Here is a 21920-nt window from a genome sequence, read left to right on the forward strand (position 1 = left end):
AAGTCTATACCCTCACTCTTTGGTCCTTAGGTGGAAGCAAATTCTATTACAAATGCTAAAGCAAACACTGTTACTTAGGTACTCACCTCTCCTCATACATTATAAATCTCAATTCTATGTATTATCATCAGTCACTTGCATATAAGGAAGTAATACACAGACCTTTCTGTTGCCACCAAATCCATTTATGCAAAAAGCATGCTGTGCAGTTTGGTATCACTTTTAAAATCAAAATTAGCAATATTTTAAGATTGTATTTGTTGCCAATAATTAAGATATAATTCAAACCCCTTGACAGTGTTATCATCTAAGGGCAACGGTGTTTAGCATAACCATATGTTCTTACTTAATAAGCATGGTTCATTTAACAACACATTTTATTGAGGACTCCATGTTCTGAGTCCTGATCACAATGTGATGGATAAGTCACAGAAGAAAAGAGAAGTTTCCTGCCCTCTTGGAGCTTCGTACTAGTGGAGAATGACAATAAAGAGTAAGCTAGCATGATAAAAATGTGCTTTTACATATGATGTACTAAAGCATATATAGTATAATCACTTATTATATAGATGATGACTACTATGGTGTTGTTTTTTTTTTAAAAACAAAAACAGAATGGAAAGGGAGTTTTCACTCTTTCTGGGCACCCAGTAAAGGTTATCAAGCAACAGTAAATACTGATGTCCGCACAAAGCCTGTGTTTGAGCACAGCTGACTGACAGAGAATGAGAGGGTTCCCCACACAGTTGTGAAGAGCAGCTCTTCTGTTCCTAGAAGGGCAGAGTCTGAGCTTGGGAGGGTGCGTTTTGCTTGACATTTCCTAAGAAAGAGCCAGTGTGGGTTTAACATGTAAATCACAGGAATGCTAAACAAGAGGAACCAGTAGCAGCACATTTGGGGTGAAGGATAAACATAGATAAAGGTTGGGGAGATGTAGAGAAGGGGACTGGATAAAAGGTAAAAAGATAAAGTCAGTACTGAAGGTTTGAAAAATAGTCTGAATCATAATATATTTTGAAGGCTAAGCCAAGAGGATTTACTAATGGATTGGATCATTTTGATCTGTTATATTAATCAGACTTCTTAAGCAGAGAGGGGTATCTGAAGTCACCATCTGAAATGAAAGAACAAATAAAAAGAAAGCATGCAAAACATATTCCAGACATGCCACACGTGTGCTTATCTAAAATTTTATTAATTGTAAAGTTGTGTCAAGCAACGGCTTTATTACAATGAAAAACTCTGATAAGTTTATAATGATTTTGCCAGCCAGAGCCCCAAGGGCAATAAAGCCCTCTGCATCTGTCAGGCACTTATGAATTATGTTCAACCTTGATTATACACATATGCTTAGTGGTGTGTATTTATACTCATTCTGGGAATGCATTTGCAATTTTATGTTGGATAGGGAAGCTCTCTATTAATCACAATATTTATAACCTAAGAAATCTGTGTGACTGGGTGATTTTACACAGAAGGGGGTTGTGTGTTGTGTATAGTTGTGTATTTGCATATAACTAGTGAAATTCAAAGTCAGTATGGAGCCTCCAGTTCTAGTGACGCAAATTGTAATAGGTAGTAGAAACAAATCTTAGAATTAAAAAAAAGGATTAAAAAATTCAGTAGTAGAATATGCATATATTAAATAGAATACAGAAGATGCTAAAGATTCACTATTTGATAACTAATGAAGTGAATTCATGTAATGGTATAAGTCTAAAATTGTGAAGAATTAGTGAACAATAATAATGAAAGTTACAATATTATTATTTTTATTTTCTTATATAATAAATGTTATGGATTATATTCTAATGCCATACTTCGTTAGCTACCATTCTAATGTGATATAAAATGTAATTGCTTATGTTTTATATAGAATTTATATATGTAGGTATCTGTATATATATATATATCACATATTTTAGCATGGATTCAATTTATTCCTAACTTTTTATTGTAATTTGGGTGAATAATTACAGACATTGGGTTTCCTTTCAACAATTTGTATGCATTTGATTGTGACCTTGGTTTCAATCCCCACAATGTAACACTACTTTCTTCTATGTTTATTATTTACATCTATCCTTCCTTCCTGCTCTTTACATTTGTCCCTCAAAGAATGCTGCATTTTGATCTGCAATGATTGACTTTTCTAAAGAGTATGTTCTTCCCTGGTGCGTCTTGTAGTCTTACCATGTAAGGCTGAAAGTTGAGCCATGATATATGAGTATATGTATTTATGGGTATATACTGAAAATAAATAAATATGTAGGTTTAGCTTTTTAAAATTATCTTAATTTAATAATATTTGAATACTTTGTGAATAAACGCACAGCACAAAAAAGAATTTTGATAATCTCTGATATTATAAACATCCTTTCCTATAAATATTTTTAAAGGGTGAGTAAAAGATAATGAGACAGTTGGAATAGTTTATTTCTTCTATCCCTTAGTTCTAAGTAGATATGTCTTTACTCTTTTGTCAGATTACTAAAGAATAAACCTATCTAGATTTTAATCTAATAACACACATTCTAGGAGCATATGGTGGTGCACGTTGTCCCGTCCCACTGGACCTCAACAATGTAGGTACCTGAAAGAGGGACTGGGAATGAAGATGGGCAAGGACGTGAGAAAATGGAGGAAAGGCAGGAATCTGATCAAGCCTCATTTATTGAGCTGAGAGCAGAGGTTTAAATAGCCAGCGAAGGTTGGGCACCATTACATCACATGTAAAATAAGGTACAACTGAGGTAGCCAATAGTCGTGCATCTCCAAATAAGGCAAACAGGTAAGTATGCTAATGAAGCATACCTGATGCCTGGGGGGGAGATGCCATCAGTCATGTATTGACCAATGAACACAGCAGCTGCTAGTGAAAGAGCACCAATCCTAGCAAGGGCCAAGGCAGCCGCCCTTTGGCGGGAAAGGAACAAAGGGCAGTTAAACCTCAGGGCAGTTTGTATGGCAGGAAACTGAGAGTAAATTCATAAAGGTCATACATGGCTTAAAACCAGGGTTGGGGGACACGCAGTTCCCTACATGTCCCCCTTCTTTACCAAGACAATAACAGGCAACAGTATGATTTTAATATGGAGTATCCCTTCAGGGACTGCGCCTGGCTTAGGTCATTGGGCCACTGACCCATCCTTACCCATCATTGGTCTCAAGGAATGCGCATTTTTCAAAATGCCTGGCTTAGATTGCTATGAGTCATGCCCAATCTTACCCGTCATTGGCTGTCCAGCCCAGCGCACAAGGGAAGGGGGTCTTATCACTCGGATGAGTCCAAGAGTGGGCCACCCTTGTCCATCATCTCTAGTCGATGATAATGCACGTGGATAGGTTTAGCCTGGATTGCCTCAATTTGTTGTTTTACGAACACCATGAGTTTGTTGAACAATACGGGGCCCAGGGAAATAATGATCAGAATTACAATGAAAGATCCAACAAAGGGAGCAATAGCAGAAGAAAAAGGGGAAGTTTGTATGCTTAGTGAAAGTACAATTGCTGCGATAATAGCAGTAGCAACTAAACAATATAGTTAAAATACTTGCTATAAGCAAACCTACAAAATGCTTAGGTCTGGTTAATGCTTTCTCAAATCTCTTCCAATACCTGTAACCATCTTTTTGAATACCAAGGCCCAGTAATATTCACTGGCAGCATAATAAGAGAAGATTGATACAAAATTGCAATGACAATACTTTCAGGGGTCTAGGTAATACAATTAGACAAATTACAATTATTATAAGATGTGTTAAACTTATAATCATCATGATCTATAGTAATATTCCCTGCCAAAAGTACATAAGACAATAATACACAGGCAGTAACGTTCCCTTGCGGTTTGGAGGAAGTGTCCATAAGCTTCACATTTCCAAATTAGTCTCTATTTTCCATTCGGCAATATTTTTTTTATTATTGTCCTGGTTGCTGGACCAATAGATGATATATCTCTCTTTTGTGATGTTATACTGAATGGGCTTGTCCATGAAACACGATCTCCACAATATGGTTTTATTATTCCTTCACGTCTCTAGTCCACAAAAAGAGAAAGGACTGTGCAGATGATAGTACATTTCCTTCACCTTGTACAGGGAAAACGCGAGTCTTAACCAACACCATGATTTCAGCAGGATGTAAGAGTGGTGGATCAGGAACATGAGCCTAGTGCTGCTCACTGTGCGAAGTCTCCAGAAGCACTTGGAGGCAAATTACCATCTGCATGGTTTGCAAACTACACCAAAGGTTCAGGTAGCCACCAAGCTCCATCAGCATCCTATGGAAAAAAACACAAACATGCCCTCGTCCCCAAATTAGGAGGGGAGCTGGCTCTTGCCATTAAGTGGATCTTTCCATTTTACATACGCTTTGTCTTTATATTTGGCAATCCTTTTCCAAAGACAGTCAGCAGCAGACTGATCGTGTACATCCAAATTCAAAAATGTTAAAATAAAGTATGATTAATTAAATTGTGAGGAATAGAAGGGTATATCCCCCCTTTTTATTTATCTAAATGTCGCTTAATAGTTTATAGGCACGTTGCACAATACCTTGGATTTGAGGATTATAAGGGATTCCAGTTATGTGTTTAATTTGAAAAGTGACACACAAAAGTGAACAAATGATTTACTAATATAAGCAGATCCATTATCTCTCTTTAAGCATTTAGGTACACCAATTATAGCAAAACAACATAATATGTGTTGAATAACTAAAGACATTTTTTCACCAGTCATAGGAGTGGCCACAATAAATTCAGGGTAAGTGTCCACTGAAACATGCAAATATCTCAATTTACCAAATGAAGGAATGTGAGTAACATCCATCTCCCAAAGATGTCCCAGGAGCAGTCCTCTAGGATTAACACCTGAATAAGGAAATGGTAAATGAGTTCCACAATGGGGAGAAGATTTTACTATGTCCCTTGCTGCTTCTTTAGATATGTTAAATTGATGTTTTAAAGCTTGGCTATTTTGGTGATGTAGTTGATGAGAACGCTGGGCTAAAGTAATTTGATCTTCAGAAAAACTGCCAAATGCTGCTGCAGCTTGAGTTGCACAATCAGCTAAATTGTTGCCTTTTCCCAAAGCACCCGGTAGGGAAAAGTCGGCTCTGATATGTGCCGCAAAGTATGGATACTTGTGTAGGGAAAAGTCGGCTCTGATATGTGCCGCAAAGTATGGATACTTGTGGTTCCAAATTAATTGTTGCAATTCACCAAAGAACGCCAAAATAGGTTCATTTTGTGATTGAATACAAGCAACAGTTTCTAAATTATTTAATACGAAAACAACATATTTCCTATGTAAGAAATAGCTGCAGTTCCATTGGAGGAACCATCAGTAAATATTGTAAGATAAATAACTGTTTTTTTGCAAATTGTAACAATTTATCTGAAGGATAAATATTGTTCATCAATCCACAAAATTTAGCAAATGCTAATTCCCCTGAATCACAACTTTCCCATAACCAAGAAGTTTGGAGTCTGTCATAAGGTATGACTATAGAATTAGGATCTTTTCCAAAATATTTTACAGACTTGGATCTATCTTTCATCACTAATTCAGCTATTTAAAAAAAATAAGGTTTTAGAACTCTTTTTTCTTGAAGAGGCTAAATATACCCACAATAATGGTCTTTTCTGCCATAACACACCAAATGTAAAATTACCAAGGTTTACCATAATTAATGTACATAATTTGTTGTTCTTGAATAAATAAATTTACTAAATTTAAAGTTTGTTCTGCTAAAGGGGAAATTTCCCAAGTTGAAATTGGATCAGGATCTCCTTTTAAAATATCAAATAAAGGCTTAAGTTTTCCAGTACTTATTTTTAAATATGGTCTAAGCCAATTAATATCTCCTAATAATTTTTGAAAATCATTTAAAGTTTGTAAGTGATCTTTTCTTATTTCTATCTTCTGGGGTTTAAAAAAACCTTTCTATAAAATATGTCCTACATACTTGTAAGGTTCAATAACTCGTACTTTTTCTTCTGCTATAAGTAACTCATGCCTTTTTAATGCTTCTTGCAATAAGTCAAAATAAAGAGAATCACTTTTTGGTCCCTATGAGTTATCTAAATATCATCCATGTAGTGAATGTTATACACTGATGTTTCAGAAGTTCTTACTGACTTTATAGCTGCAGTTACAAACCTTTGACATAAGGTGACGCTATTAGACATTCCCTGACTTAAGAATCTCCACTGATAATGCTCCACAGGTTCTTTAAAATTAACATTAGGGGTCTTAAAGGCTTGAAGGTGAACAAGCGGCCATCTAGCTCAGAAGCAAAAAAGCCCACATGGAAGAACCACACCAGCCAGTGCGATCACGAGGTGCCAAAGGGACCAGGTATAAGGCATCATGCAAAAAAATGATATATATGTATATATATGTGTGTTTGTGTATGTATGTATATATATATACATACCATATTGAATGAAGGGGGAAGTGCAGAGTGGAGACCCAAGGCCCAAGTGTCGGCCACTGGAGATCCCCTCATAGAGGGGTTTAGGAGAAGAGATGGGTCAGTCAGGGTGCGAGGTAGTACTGATGAAGAACACAACTTTCCCCCAGATCCTGGATGCTTCCTCCCCCCAACTACCATAATCAGAATTCTACCTTGTAGGACTGGATAGGGCAGAGGTTGTACACTGGTGCATATGGGGGCTGGAGGCACAGGGAATCCAGGGTGGATGATACGTTCAGAACCAAAGGTGTGAGGGGCGATGCTGGTAGGGTGGAGGGTGAGTGGGTTGGAAAGGGGGAATTGAGTACAAGGATCTACATGTGACCTCCTCCCTGGGAGATGGATGGCAGAGAAGCGGGGGAAGGGAGACTCCAGATAGGGCAAGATATGACAAAATAACAATGTATAAATTACCAAGGGCACATGAGGGAGGGGGGAGTGGGAAGGGAGGGTGTAAAAAAAAAAGAGGACCTGATGCAAAGGGCTTAAATGGAGAGCAAATGCTTTGATTATAATTGGGGCAGGGAAATGTGCGGATGTGCTTTATACAATTGATGTATGTATAGGTATGGATTGTGGTAAGAGTTGTATGAGCCCCTAATAAAATGTTTTTAAAAAATTAACATTAGGAACACTAAAAGCAAATATTTTATAATCTTTGGAATCTAGGGGAATGGTATAAAAACAATCCTTTAAATCTAAAATGATCTTATATGTATTGGCTGGAATAGCAGAGGGAGAAGGGAGCCCAGGCTACAAGGCTTCCATAAATTCCACAATATCATTAATCCTCCTTTACTGTTTCCTTGAAAAGCAACTGCTATAGCAAGCCCTGAGCAAAGGAAGGTTTAATGTTTAAACATAGTTTGATATAATTCGACAGGTGAGGTTGAAAGGTCTTAGCACTACCTGGAATTTTAAAAAGCCAATTGTTTAATTTTTAAATAAAATTTCTTATTTGAATTAGACAAAGGGATGAAAAATTATCACAGTCTTGAAGGTTACATAGTCTACAAATGATGGCAATATTTTCCTTAAGAGAGTAGTATCATTGGTATAATTATTTTTTAAATATTCAAAAAAGACTCAACTTCAAACAGTAACAAACACAAGCAAAAGTGATTTTATCCTTAAAATAAACATTCAGAAAAACCTATCCGTACATACAAGTGAAAGAGTATGTAATACACACACACACACAGACACACACATGTGCGCACACACACGCACACATTGTTCACACAAACAGTTTATATCTGCTGTATTTTGAAAACTCTTAAAAATTTTGATTTCCACAAGCTAATGACTTAAACTCTTGCTCCCAGGCTACCGCCTTTTCCATTGTTTCATCCCAGCAGGACTGAGTATTCTGCACCAGGTTTCAAAGTGATAAATCCTTATCATGATAATGTATTGACCCGCCCTCTAACTGCTTCTGCCAGCTTTCAAAGCCCTCAGCGGCTTCAGCAGCAGAGGGAACTTTTCTAAGCCACAAAATCTGGAAACTTCTCTAATCTTTGGCAACTTATTTTTGTTCCTTTAGCTTATAACCTATTTTGAAACATACTTACATACATACATTTATTAGAAATCTGTCCCATAATTTATTACTTCCAACTTTTCACCACTTACTCTTAATTTTCTCTGTAAACATTCAAGGCCATGTTAGTCAGTAGTGTCTGTTATGGGATTCTGTTTTTAATTACAACTTTTAACCTTTACTCTCCGCGCCTTGAAGCATCACCGTCATTTGTCCTACGAATAATTGATGCTAATTTCTTGACCCATCGTCAGACAAAAACTCACCCGGTTATTAGTCATCACAGTTTACAACGACTGTGTAGTGGGCTTGATAAGTCAATCGGCCGATCCTTGCTGACTTATCTGCTTCCTCAGTGGGTACCCTCGTTTTCAGGGTTCATTGAATGAGGAGCGTCTCGAAGCTTCCAAGCGACAAAGGCACAGCGACAGGATGTTGCAGAGTATCACTGCAAATCGGTGCTTTCGGAGCCCCGCTTTTGGAGCCAAGCGGGCACAGCTGGTGGCCACGGGAGTGGTGGGCGCTGGTGGGTGTGACCCCGTGGTGGCAGCGCGCTTTACGGCAGCGGCAGCGCGCTTTACGACAGCGGCAGCGCGCTTTACGGCAGCGGCAGCGCGCTTTACGACAGCGGCAGCGCGCTTTACGGCAGCGGCAGCGCGCTTTACGGCAGCAGCAGCGCGCTTTATGGCAGCGTCCGGCCGCGCCTAGTGCTTGGCGACTGCGAGTCTTGCGCTCAGCGACCGTGCTAGCAGCTCTGCAGGTGTTAACAGCTCAGCGCGGCTTTAGAAGTTCAGCGATAGTGCCAGCTTAGCGTCAGTGTCAGCAGGTCAGAGTGTCAGCTCAGTTGCGGTGCTACGTTAGCAGCGGGGCGCCAGTGGCACCGTTTTGTTTCAGCGTTTCAGCTCAGTGATATAGCTCAGAAATACGGCCAGATGCCAGTCTCGCAGGAGCTGAGGCTTCTCGACTCGATCTTGTGACACGTTGGGGTGCCAAAATGTCCCGTCCCGTGGGACCTCAACAACGTAGGTACCTTAAAGAGGGACTGGGAATGAAGAAGGGCAAGGGCGTGAGAAATGGAGGCAAGACAGGAATCTGATCAAGCCTTGTTTATTGAGTTGAGAGCAGAGGTTTAAATAGCCAGCGAAGGGTGGGGACCATTACGTCACATGTAAAATAAGGTACAACTGAGGTAGCCAATAATCGTGCATCTCCAAATAAGGCAAATAGGTAAGTATGCTAACGAAGCATACCTGGTGCCTGGGGGGGGGGGGGAGATGCCATCAGTCATGTATTGACCAATGAACATAGCAGCTGCTAGTGAAAGAGCACCAATCCTAGCAAGGGTCAAGGCAGCCGCCCTCTGGTGGGAAAGGAACAAAGGGCAGTTAAACCTCAGGGCAGTTTGTATGGCAGGAAACTGAGAGTAAATTCATAAAGGTTGTACATGGCTTAAATCCAGGGTGGGGGGACACGCAGTTCCCTACAGCACATGATTACAAAAGAGCCTCCCATCTCTGAAAAGAGGATTCGTGAAGCTCTGAGAGCATTTGGGGAGCGTATGCATCACCAGGTTACAGCAATGCCCCTAGGACAAGGTGCAGAGCGCTGTATCATCCTCTGTGGACTTTCAAAGCCACGTGCAGATCTTAGGAAGTCTACTTGAGAAAGGTGGAAACACTAACACACTAATGCAAACGAAGGGATCTTTCTTTTGGGAGTATGCTGTACACGGTCCTAGACTATTAAGATTTTTTAAATGTATGTAGTTTCACATTTCCATCGTCCAACAGTACAGCCTAGCCTTGGAAATTGGATAAACCTTGGTGTGGTGAAATTACATTGCTTGTTATTGTTCTTCTAGCACTAGTCTCTGTAACTCCCACCAAGTTACTGAATAGAATCATGCAAATAGAGTGGAGTGTATGAAACTCACTAGTGTGAGTTCTTGCCAATTTTGTCATCCCGCTGAAATAAAAGGAATCATTGCTGAAGCAAAAATGGGGAGTTTCACTGCCCCCAAGAAAAAGGAACCGGGAATGAGATGCATCACCTGGACACAGATATTTCTGTGCATAAACTGTGTCATTTTATGTTATCTTTTGCCAGATTTTGGATATTGAGATATAAAATCTTTTAATTCCCACACACTCTAGTTATCACAGTGTGTCTAAGTCACATGTAAAACCTGTGTGGTTTTTAATCTTTGAATTCTTCAAATTTGAACTTTATGCTTGCACTATTATTGATATATTGTTTACCATACTACTTACTAATTTATCACATTCTGACATCTAGTTCATAGAAATTACCATCATATTTCCTTTCTCTGTGTTCTATACCCTTCGTATATTTTGTTCAGTGACTTCCAGCACATTCTTATTATTGCTCTTAGGTGTCGGTTGGAGCTCACAGGGACCCTAAGTACAACAGGAAAAAAACCAAAAAGCAAATAAAAATAACACTGCCCAGTCCTACACTATGTTCACACTTATTGTTACGTGTAAACCCTGTGTCAGTATATCATCTTAATGGTCTTCCTTTTAAAGCCACCTTTTACCCTACCGAACATCATGTTCACTTACAGGAACTGGTCTATCTTGATAATCTGTACAAAATATGTGAAGCATCCTTACTTCAAAGTTTCAGTATTATTGCTTCTCATAAGCATTCTGCTTGTACTTCTTCCAAGGCAGGTCTGCTTGTTTTCCTGGCAGTTCATTTCTTTATATTGAAGTATGAGCCATCCTAAGGATGTAATCCTTGATCTTCATCAGCAAGGACTTCATGTCTCTCTTGATTTCAGCAAGTTCACGGCATATGCACAATGCAGGTTTTAAAAAGATTTCCTTCCATCCTGATGCCATGCTATTCTTTACAGAATCCAGAATCTCAGTTTATTTGCTCAGCACACAGACTGAATAAGTATGATGAAAGGATACAACACTGACACACACTTTTCTAGATTTGAAACCATGCGATATTCCCCCATTCAGTTCACACAGCTTCTGCTTTATCCATGTACCAGTTCTCCCTATGCACATTGAAGTGTTACAGAATTGTCGTTCTTCTCAATTTTGTCCGCAGTTTGTTGTGATTCGCACAGGCATATGGCTTTTAACAATCCATAAAACAGAAGTAAACATCCTTTTGATATTTTCTGCTTTCAGCTGAGAAGCACCTGACATCATAATTATATGTATCCCTCATACCACACACTCCTCTCAATCCGGCTTGAGTTTTTGGCAGCTCCTTGTCAATGTAAGGTTATGACTATTTTTTTTTTCAATATCTTCAGCAGCATTTTACTTGCATGTGATACTAATGATATTGCTCACAAGATTGAGACCTTCTGTTGGGTTATCTTTCTTTGGAATGGGCACAGATATGGATCTCTGAGTCAGTTAGCCAGGTAGCCGTCTTCCAAATTTCTTGGCATAGGTGAGTGGATTGCTTCATTCACCAATGTTGCAACCTCCACCAATTCCTGGGGAATTGCTTTTTGCTAATTCCTTTAGTGAAACTTGGATTTCTTCCTTCCATATCATTAGTTCTTGATCATATACTACATTTGGATATTTCTTCAGTTCTTTCAGTTTAACACATTCTGAGTATGTTCTTCCTTTTGTCTTTATGATTCGAGATTTTTGCACAATTCATTAGGACATTTTGTCTTCTCCAGCCTCTTTACTCTATATTTACACTTTTTCAAATATACTTTTATTCAATAGATGTCTTCATGATAGACAACTACCACCATTTGTGAGTTCCTTTTGCCAGAAATAGACTATTCTTTCCTTCCACAGAAATTTACCATCCTACCTGCATGCTATGTCCAAATTTGATATTTGAAAATTGCTAATAAGAAATAGCATTAATGTATAAAATACTTTTAGTGTGGATACCTTGCTAATTTCTATTTGGCTATCATATTTCTCTGTGAATTTACTTCTCTCTGGTCTTGCATATAATTTTGAAGAAGCAAGACATGCAAATTCAATTCTTACTTGGAAGTGGGTAAGATTCAAAATATAATTGGCATACTACAGATGAGAAGCATAGCTTTTTAGATTTAAGATTATAAGCAGTAGTGGGATTAAAATGATTTAACAACCAAATTTCAGCCCTAATGACTATTTTAAAAACAATTCACGGAAAGGTTGTTTATTATTTCACATAATTATTAATTAAATAAGAGCAATAAAATAGTGGGACAGTTACATAATCTCCTGTCAACTTAAACAGAGGGGTGGAGTCTAGACTGTCAATCAGGTCATAGCCAAGCCTCTGTTCTCCTGAAGATTCTGGGAAGTCCTGTCTTCCTCCCTGGAAGTGGGACACACTCTCTCTCTTCTATGCATTCCTGTTGGCAAGCCACATAGAGCCATACTGATGACAGGGAGAGACCTGGAGCTGGAGGAGCCTCATGGAGACCCGTACCAGCGCTGAGATACTTCCACCGCCACTGGATCTACCACTGCCCTGTGATCTTCTTGTATTCAGCATCATTGCATGTGCTGCATGAGCCTATAGAGGAATTTATGAACTACTATCAGACATACAGGCTAATATCATACTTAAGGACTTGATCTGGACTGGGCTGGGATGTTTTCTCAATATACAATTGCTCTTTGATTTAATCTTACACATCTATGAACATCCTTGGATGTGTTTCTCTAGTCAACCCAGAGTACCACATTATGGTACCAGGAGGATGGTATTAAAAAACAAATCGTGAAGATGGAGAATGGATGTTTGCTTGACCTCTGCCTCCTGGTTTTTCTTTTTTGGCCAACCAGAGGTCAGATATGGCCATGTAGTTTACTGGGTTGTTTTCTGGAAAGAATATGGGAAGTTCAAGTTTTTATTACAGTGTTTGATTCTTATCTTAGGTTATTTCTCTTTTAAATGGCAAAAATGAATGTGATTAATGTCTATTTTGAAGTAAGGGTCAAAATTGCTCCTTAGATTTCTCAGAGTCTATGCTGCTGAGTGAAAACCACTGACAGACAGAAGGTCAAAATAGCTGACAGAAGGCCCTGGCTTGATGCAGTCAGAGGCCTAAGGCCATATTTTGTATCAATGGAATCATTTAGGAGAGGAATAAGATAAGATAAGAAGGATTGAACTTGACTGTTTTAAGAATTTAATTTAGGATCTGGCTGTACTTCTCTTTACTGGTGTTTAAAACTATTTTTATTGATACACTGATTGATAGAAATGATTGTTGGGAAGATACAGAGTTTGTAAATTCACTGTTTTAGCCAAGTTAAATCTTTAAATGGGTGTAGGACAGGCCTGCAAAGAAGCCTCTGAAAGCTAAGCCCCACCCAGTGTCCCAAGTGCTCAGGACATTTGAAGGTGAAGAGATTTTCCTAGAGGATTGTTGACAAGTTGAAAGGAAAAATTTGGAGCCACAAGGAAACTCTCCTCCCTAGGATGCAACATTAAATGAAGCTGGTGAGCAGCCTAAATGCTTGCTAGCAAACCACCTTGATCCACTAGTCTAGTGGAAGTGGGAGAAATGCAACAATAAAAAGGTAGGTGAGTCAGGCCACTGACACTGGTGGACCTGATTCACAGGGACTAGAGGAGGTTGGCTAGTGTGAACTTCATGACCTAACCCTAGAGAATGAGGCATGCTGAGAATTTTTGACACTGCCCATGGTCCATTGTCCAAAGTTGAGGCAACCAATGGGCACCCTGGTGAGACTAACAAGGTAGCCCACATTTAGTTGACTAGCATGTGTGCATATGAAGAAAACGTTTTAAGCCTGTGAATTGGTGCTTATTGCTGTTGACTTTATGGATGGCCTGTCCTGATTTGACATTGCTTAAGGCTACAGATTCACAAGCTTCCAACAGGAATATAGATTCTTCACATCAAAGAACATGCTTATCTCCTCAGAACACTGGGTTGATATAAGTGGACAGCATAGAAATTGGATACCCAAAATGGGGAGGATAAAGACATGAAATGACTGGCTTACAAATTTTCAAAAATGGGGGAATATGCTCATAGGATTATAGGTTTAGCATGTAGGTATTCACTTAACTGTGATTGTTAGGCATAGAATATTGCTGTTTGGTTCACTTATAGAATATTATGTTTAAATGAGGCTGGCATATATTGAACTGTATGCATTTTTGTTTTATACTGTTAAAAACTGGTATGATTTTATTATTGTTTTCCTTTAAAAGTATATATGCTTAAAGAGTTGCATAAGCATGTCAAATTGACAAGAGGTGATATCTAGCAGTTACATAATCTCCTGTCAATCAGCTCATAACTAATGCGGTCTCTGTGTGGGCATGGCCTTCTCTTGAGGATTCTGGGAACTCCTGTCTTCCTCTCTGCAGGCAGGACACACACTCTGCCTGACATTCCTGTTGACAAGTCACAGGGAGCCACACTGATAATAGCCAGATCTGGAGGAGCCCTGTGGAGACCTGCACCGGGGCTGAGAGGCGTCCACTGTCACTGGATCCACCACTGGCCTGTGATCTTCCTGCATTTGGCATCACAAAGAGGTACACAAACTAGATTATGTTATATGAAAAAAAAAGTTTAACTAATGAAAAAATATCAACTAAGTCCTGACAAAACACAGTGAAACTGTTATTTAAGAGAGTTCCACATTGCTCTAGATTGGCATCTTCGCGTGCAATATTCTTTGCTTTAATCCAAGGATTAACAGCTGTGTTGTTTATCCTTAACCATCTCTTCCCTGTAGGAGTAATAGCCCATTCATTTAGAGGTAGGCCAATTAGACTATATTCATTGTGTTTAATATATTAGAAACAGGCTTCTTCTCTTCTCTGAACATATTATGTTCATCTTTGAAAAGCCCCTTTTGATTCTGCCATACTTATAGCAATTGTTCTGACACAATTTTTAACTTGTGACACAATTTGTAGCTCTTTGTACACTTTCAGGAATTTCACAATTCACTCATAAGATCTTGTGGGAATTTGGGGTCTAAAACTGTCACTATCTGGTTGCTTGGTACTTTTTCTCTGTACGTTACATGATTGTTTACTGAAGTACCAAATGAATGGAAATAAAAATATAGTGTTTTATCAAAAATATATGTTTTATGAAATAAATAAATATTAAAAGCATATTTCCATTTAATTTTTATACTGTGGATGGAGTGATCACCCATGGGTGCTCATTGAGTAGATGAATGTTAAAAAAGCATAAGTAAGGTGCACTTGTGATTCTACATTGGACAACCGCCGAGCTGCCCACCTTAGAGGGAACCCTCATTACACGTGCCATTGCTACAATTGCTTCACCCTACTCTAAAATTAGGTGTCAGCAACAGATACAAACTGGCTAAAACCTAACCACAGATCGATTGTGTGCATGTAATGTAACTTTCTATTAATGTTTTTAATATATGTTCTTAATTAGATAAGTGTTATTTAAATACTTTTCAATTTTGCTTAGATTTTTTGTTTACTTTATCTTCTCTAGTGTAATTCTCTCTATTTTCTCTGCATATATGTGAATCTTGATTCTCTAAATCAGCTTGACAAGCATCCTCAAATTATAGGGAGGAGAGGAAGTTGCATTTTTCAGTTATATTTTGTCAGTAATAAGAACTGACATTATGAAAGAGTAAAGCTCTGCTCTTTACTACTTAATATTCATACATATAGGTTTTTAAGGATTATTATGTTTACTCCAAAGGGCTATTTTATAGAACCAATAGAACTTATGAATAAAATTACTTGCTTCTCATTAAACTGGCTAAAGAATAGCTTATATTTTTATTAGCATCAAGAAAGAGCAATTCATTTTTATATTTGGTTGAATTTAAAAAAAAACATAACCAGGGAATCCAGGACAGATGAACCCCTCAAGACTAGTGGTGAGAGTGGTGATACTGGGAGGGAAGGGGGCTCGAAAGGGGGAACCAATCGCAAGGATCTACATAGAACCTCCTCCCCCTGGGGGATGGGCAACAGAAAAGTAGGTGCAGGGAGATGCTGGGCCGTGTAAGATAAGATAAAATAATAATTTATAAATTATCAAGGGTTCATGGGGGAGGGGAGAGCAGGGAGGGCAGAGGAGGGGAAAAAGGAAATGAGGAGCTGATCCCAGGAACACAAGCGGAAAGCGAGTTTGGAGAATGATCAGGACAACGAATGTCTGCATAAGTGTGCTTTGCACAATTGATATATGTGTGGATTGTGATAAGAGTTGTATGAGCCCCAACAAAATGATTTTAAAAAATCATAACCCATGAATATTGTCAGTTTTGAATCCACAGGAATCTAGTGGAAACTAACACACTTATATACACTATTTGTGCTGCTTATTAATGCCTTTAGGAATTAAAATATTGTTTTCTATCATATTACCTTATTTTTCTCCAAGGAAGCAGAGCCTGTTGATTCATGTGCAGCTTCTTCATGGGCACAATGAAGGGTTTTTCAGTTTCCATTCTTAGCAAGGCTCTCCGTAGGGTGCTATAATCCACATAGTCAGTAAACATGCGTAAACATTTTTCTGAGGTTCCCTGCTTTCAGTCAAGATCTATCTGATTTTATCAATCGTAGTCCTTGTTCCACATCCTCTTCTGAATCCAGTTTGAATTTCTGTCAGGTCCTTGTCTATGTACTACTGCAACCATTGTTGAATGGCCATTAGCATCTGATATTGTTTGCATGTGATATTAATGATATTGCTAGATAGTTTATTTTACTTTATCGAGTCACCTTTCTTTGGAATAAATACAATCTGGATTGACTAGAGAAACAAATCCAGAGACACTGTTATATATGTAAGAGAGAACTTTTATATAAACTTTATATAAAGAGTAATTGTATATTGAGAAAATGCCACAACCCAGATCAAGTCCTTAAGTCCAATATTCGCCCATATGTCCTATACCAGTGTATAAATTCCATTTCAGACTCAAGCAATGCATGTAATAATGCTGAATGCAGGACTATCCAGGCCAATGATTGGAAAGTCTTGTGAATGCAGTTGTGTTGGAAGCAGTTCTGTGCTGGCATGGGTCTCCACATGGCTCCTCCAGCTCCAGTGCTATGGCTCCATCAGCATTGCTCCATGTAACTTGTCAACAGGAATATCTCACAGGGAGAGGGTGTATCTGGCCTCCAGTGAGTTCCATTGCTCCTCCAAATGAGGTCATCAAACTGCAAACTGATTGATGGGCTAGATTCCAGCCCTTCCTCAAGTTGACAGTAGATTATGTAACTGTCACATCTTCCCACTGGTTGGACAGGTACTCTTTCAATTTTCTTGGCATAGGTGACTGAGTGCTTACTGTGTTTCATCAACTTCTTGAAACATTTCAATCTGTGTTCCATCAATACTTGGAGTTTTCTTTTTCAACAATACCTTTAGTGCAGTTTGCACTTCTTCCTTCAGAACCATTAGTTCTTGATCATAGATTTTTTGAAATTGTTAGATGTTAACTAGTTCATTTTGGTACAGTGAATCTGTGAATTCCTTCCATCATCTTTTTTTGTTAGCATTATATTGAGAGCTCTTACAGATATTATTATAATCCATAGTTCCATTAGATCAGGTGCAGTTATGCAGTTGTTGCCATCATCATTCACAGTTCTTTCTTTAATGAATTCCTTAATATAAGCTCCCCCTTATCTACTCTCTCCACCACCCTACCACCCCCCTGAACCCTTAATAAATTATATGTTATTATTGTTGGTGGTTGTTTTTGCCATAAATGATACTTATCAACAAATCCATTTACCTAAAATTCTGATGTTCATTCCCCTTGAATGGAGTTATACAGTCATCATTGCTATCAGCTCCCCCCACCCCATCTTTTCCCATATTCTCGGGGAATAATTTCTCCCATTACTGTTTCTGATGAGTTTATCTATCTTGGATTTCATGCATTGAAAGATCTTACTAGTAACAATGTGCAGACACAGGTCTAGCAAGGTTAGTGCAGTAAATCTAACGCTATAACAGTGGGAGGAGAAACTTTTAAAGAACTAGAGGATAGTTATGTGTTTCATCATTATTCTACTGCACACTGAAAGTACTGTTCTTTTTGTGTGGCCCCTTGGTGAGGGACTGTTCAATTATCATACAAGAGGGCTTTGGGTCTCCATTTGGGTCTATGGTCCTTCACATCAATTTGATTACCATATATACCTATGCATCAGTCATGTTTTTCAGCACATTTTAATGCAGTTTTTGTGGTAAAATTAGGTGCCTCAGTTGATACTGGGGTTGACTTATACTCGAGTATATATATACTTTTAAGGTCTGATACCTATTCCCATCAGCACCTCATGATCACACAGGCTGGTGTGCTTCTTCCATGGAGGCTCTGTTGCTTCCCTGCTAGATGGCTGTTTGCTTAACTACAAGCCTTTAAGAGCCCAGATGTTATGTCTTTTAATAGCCCAACCCCATCAGCTTTCTTTATCACATTTGATTATGCACCCATTTTGTATTCAGCAATCTTATCAGGAAGGTGAGTATCATAAATTGCCAAATTATCTCCATTGCTCCTCCAAATGAGGTCATCAAGCGGCAACTTGATTGACAGGTTAGACCCCACCCCTTCTATTGTTCCTGTCCTGTGGTAGGACTTAAGTGGAGGCCTAAAGCCCACCTGCTTCCTAGTTGTATGTATGTGTGTGTGTGTGTGTGTGTGTGTGTGTATGCCCTATATTATATCTATTCCCTATATGCCTTCAAGGATTGGTGCACCTGAATGAGGTCTGCTGTCTCCTCCTTTCCGGTGGAGACACAAACAATACCCTCCCCATGGATGGATTAATGCCTTGCTCCAATGCCATCTCTTTTCTTTCTTCCACTCACTGTGGACTTTAAAGGTATGAAGAAGGAGGCAAACATATATTTCCTCCCCAGTGCTGTCTGCACCTTTTCTCTTTCTTAATTTATTTTTTATGCCAATGCATCCTTGAGTTTGGACTGACCCCTGCCAGACTCCCTGATCCTTTGCCCAGACACTATGCAATATGCTCGTTTCCCTCTATATGCCTCTATACCCATTGCACTGTTTCAACTTACCTCAGTGGACTCATGTAGTACTTGTCCTGTGTACTTGGCTAACTTCACTCAACATAATATCCTCCATACTCTTTCCATGAGACTATGTGCTTCATCTCGTCATTACTATTTTTTAGGGGTACATAGTACTCCATTTTGTATATAATACCAGGTTTTGTAAATCCATTTGCCCATGGATAGAAATTAAGGCTGTTTTGACTTCTTTGCGATTGTGGACTGTGCCGCTATGAACATTGGAGCACAAAAGTCTGGTCATACTCTGTTTCTTACCTCTTCTGGGTATATGCCCAATAGGGGGGTTTCTGGGTTGCAGTAAGGTAACTTGATTTCCATTTGTTTTAGATATTTCCAGGTCACTTTCCACAGTAGCTATACATATCTACAAGACCTCCAGCAGTGGATGACAATTCCTGTCTCACACATCCCCTTCAGCATTTTTTGGATTCTGGTTTATTCAATTGGGCTTTCTTTGAGGGTGTAAGTGGTACCTCATGGTTGTTTTAATTTGCATTATCAAGGTGGTTAGTGATTGGGATCATTTGCTCATGTGGCCTTTCAGGTTTCTTCACTTGTGAATCTTCTGTTAAGGTCTCTGGCCCATCTCCTCAGTGGGCATTTAAAAAAAATTATTATAGACTTGCAGAGTTTTGTAGATTTTGGCAACAAGCCCTTTGTCTAATATGTCGCTGCTAAATATCTTTTCCTAGTCTGTAGGTTCTCTTATTACTCTCTTGGTAAAAAGTCTTTCCACTGTGTGTGTGTGTGTGTGTTATTCCCTGTCTCTGGTAGCCTATATATTCCATGTGTCAAGGTTCTTAGGATTGTACCAACTTTCTCATTGATGATCCTAATGGTTTGGGGTTTTACCTCGAGGTGTGTAATCCACCTTGAATTTATTCTTGTGTGTGGAGTGAGGCAAGGGTCTGGTTTCATTTTTCTAAAGGTAGATATCTAGTTCTTCCGGCACCATTCATGAAAGAGGGTGGCTACTTCCCATTTGATTCTTTTGGGGACCTTATTGAAGATCAGTTGCCTGTGTGCTATTTCTGCATTTTCTGTATTAATAAATCAATTCAGAAAAAGAATGAAGTAATAGAAGAGATTGAGTCCACATACCAAAGGGAGCACAAGGGCTAAGGGATGATGCAACCAAACCAAAGAACAAGATAAGAGACGAGACGTCACCTACAGACCTATCAATGATCTGGAAGATGACCAGACAGACATCAACAAAGGGAAAGGCTGTGATACAAGATAATCAAATAAGTTGAAGAAAAATTGTGAACAATGAGTGTTGGTATAAAGAGGAACAACATTAGAATAATTGGGATACCAGAACAAGATTAAGAAAAAGGAATAAATCAACAGCAAAAATAGCAAGGGAAATCCTGGAAGAAAACTTTTCCAACATAATGAATGAGAATCAGACTGTGATGCAGGAACCAGAAAGGACATCAATTAGACTGAATTCCTGGAAGAATTTTCCCAGGCATATTGTAGTCAAATTATTTAACATTGAGGAAAAAGAGAAAATCATAAGAGTAGCTAGAAAAAGAGGCAGTCACCTACAAGGGTGCTCAGATAAGAATATACTCAGATTTATCAGCAGATACCATGAAGAAGAGGAGAGAGTAGAGTAACATCTTCTGAAAATTTAAAGAGGATAATGACAACCCAAGAATGCACTATCCCTCCTGCCAAACTATCTATTAAACTAGATGGAGAAGTAAGAGTCTTCTGGGCCAAGGAATAATTCAGAGAACAAATCAAAAGAAACCTATCACTACAAAAAATTATTTCTAACTCATTGTGGGCAGAATACCAACAATTACCAAGCACAAACAAGAGACCACCACATAATGCAACTCCATCCAGAAGTTAACATACCAAAAACAACCCCCAAGATAACCTTGGCCCAACGGTGAAAAGAAGGCAAGAATGAAACCCCCTCACACAGTTATACAACACACAGATAAGGACGGAGGGAGGGAAATATCTAACACAAAAGGTACAAGAGTACAAAAAAGAATCTATGGATGGATATAATAATTCTGGATGTCAGTGATCTGAACTCACCCATTAAAAGACAAAGGCTAACAGACTGGATTAGCAACCCATTAGCATAAGCCATCAATCTGTTGTATGCAAGAAACATTTTAAGCTCACAGACAAAAATAGGTTGAGAATCAAAGGCTGGTAAAAAATATACTAGGCTCATAGAAATGTAAAAAAAGCAAGGGTTGCACTCCTAACCTCTTACAAAATTAACCTCAAGTTCCAAGTCATAACAAGAGGACAGGATGGGAACTATATAATGCTCAAGGAGTCAGTAGATCAAAAGCCAGTGAGCATAAAAATATATTTGTGTCCAACAAGAGACCCATGAAATTTGCCAATCAAGTTCTTCAAAAGATGAACAACGATAAGTTAAATAATCATATTAGGTGATTTCCATAAGATGACCTTGGAGAAGGATAGATCAATGCAAAAGAAGCTCAACAAGGAAGCTACAGAATTAAATTCTACAATTAGGCAACTTCCCATACACATGCAAAAAAATCACATTCCTTTCAAGTGCCCATGACAAGCATTTGGAAAATAGACCACATTCTGGGACACAACTTGAGCCTTAGTAAATTCAATCATATAGAGATCACTCAGACATCCTTTTCCTATCATCATGCCATCAAAAGGAAGATAGAAAATACAAGGGCAAACACTTGGAGGATGAACAATTTTCTTCTTCAAAATGAATAAGTACTGGCCCACATTAGAGAAGAAATTAGGAAAATTTTAGAAACGAATGAGAATACAATGTACCAAAACCTATGAGATACAGCAAAAGCAGTTATC

Source organism: Tenrec ecaudatus, chromosome 7 (assembly GCF_050624435.1).
Source record: "Tenrec ecaudatus isolate mTenEca1 chromosome 7, mTenEca1.hap1, whole genome shotgun sequence".
Lineage (NCBI taxonomy): Eukaryota > Metazoa > Chordata > Mammalia > Afrosoricida > Tenrecidae > Tenrec > Tenrec ecaudatus.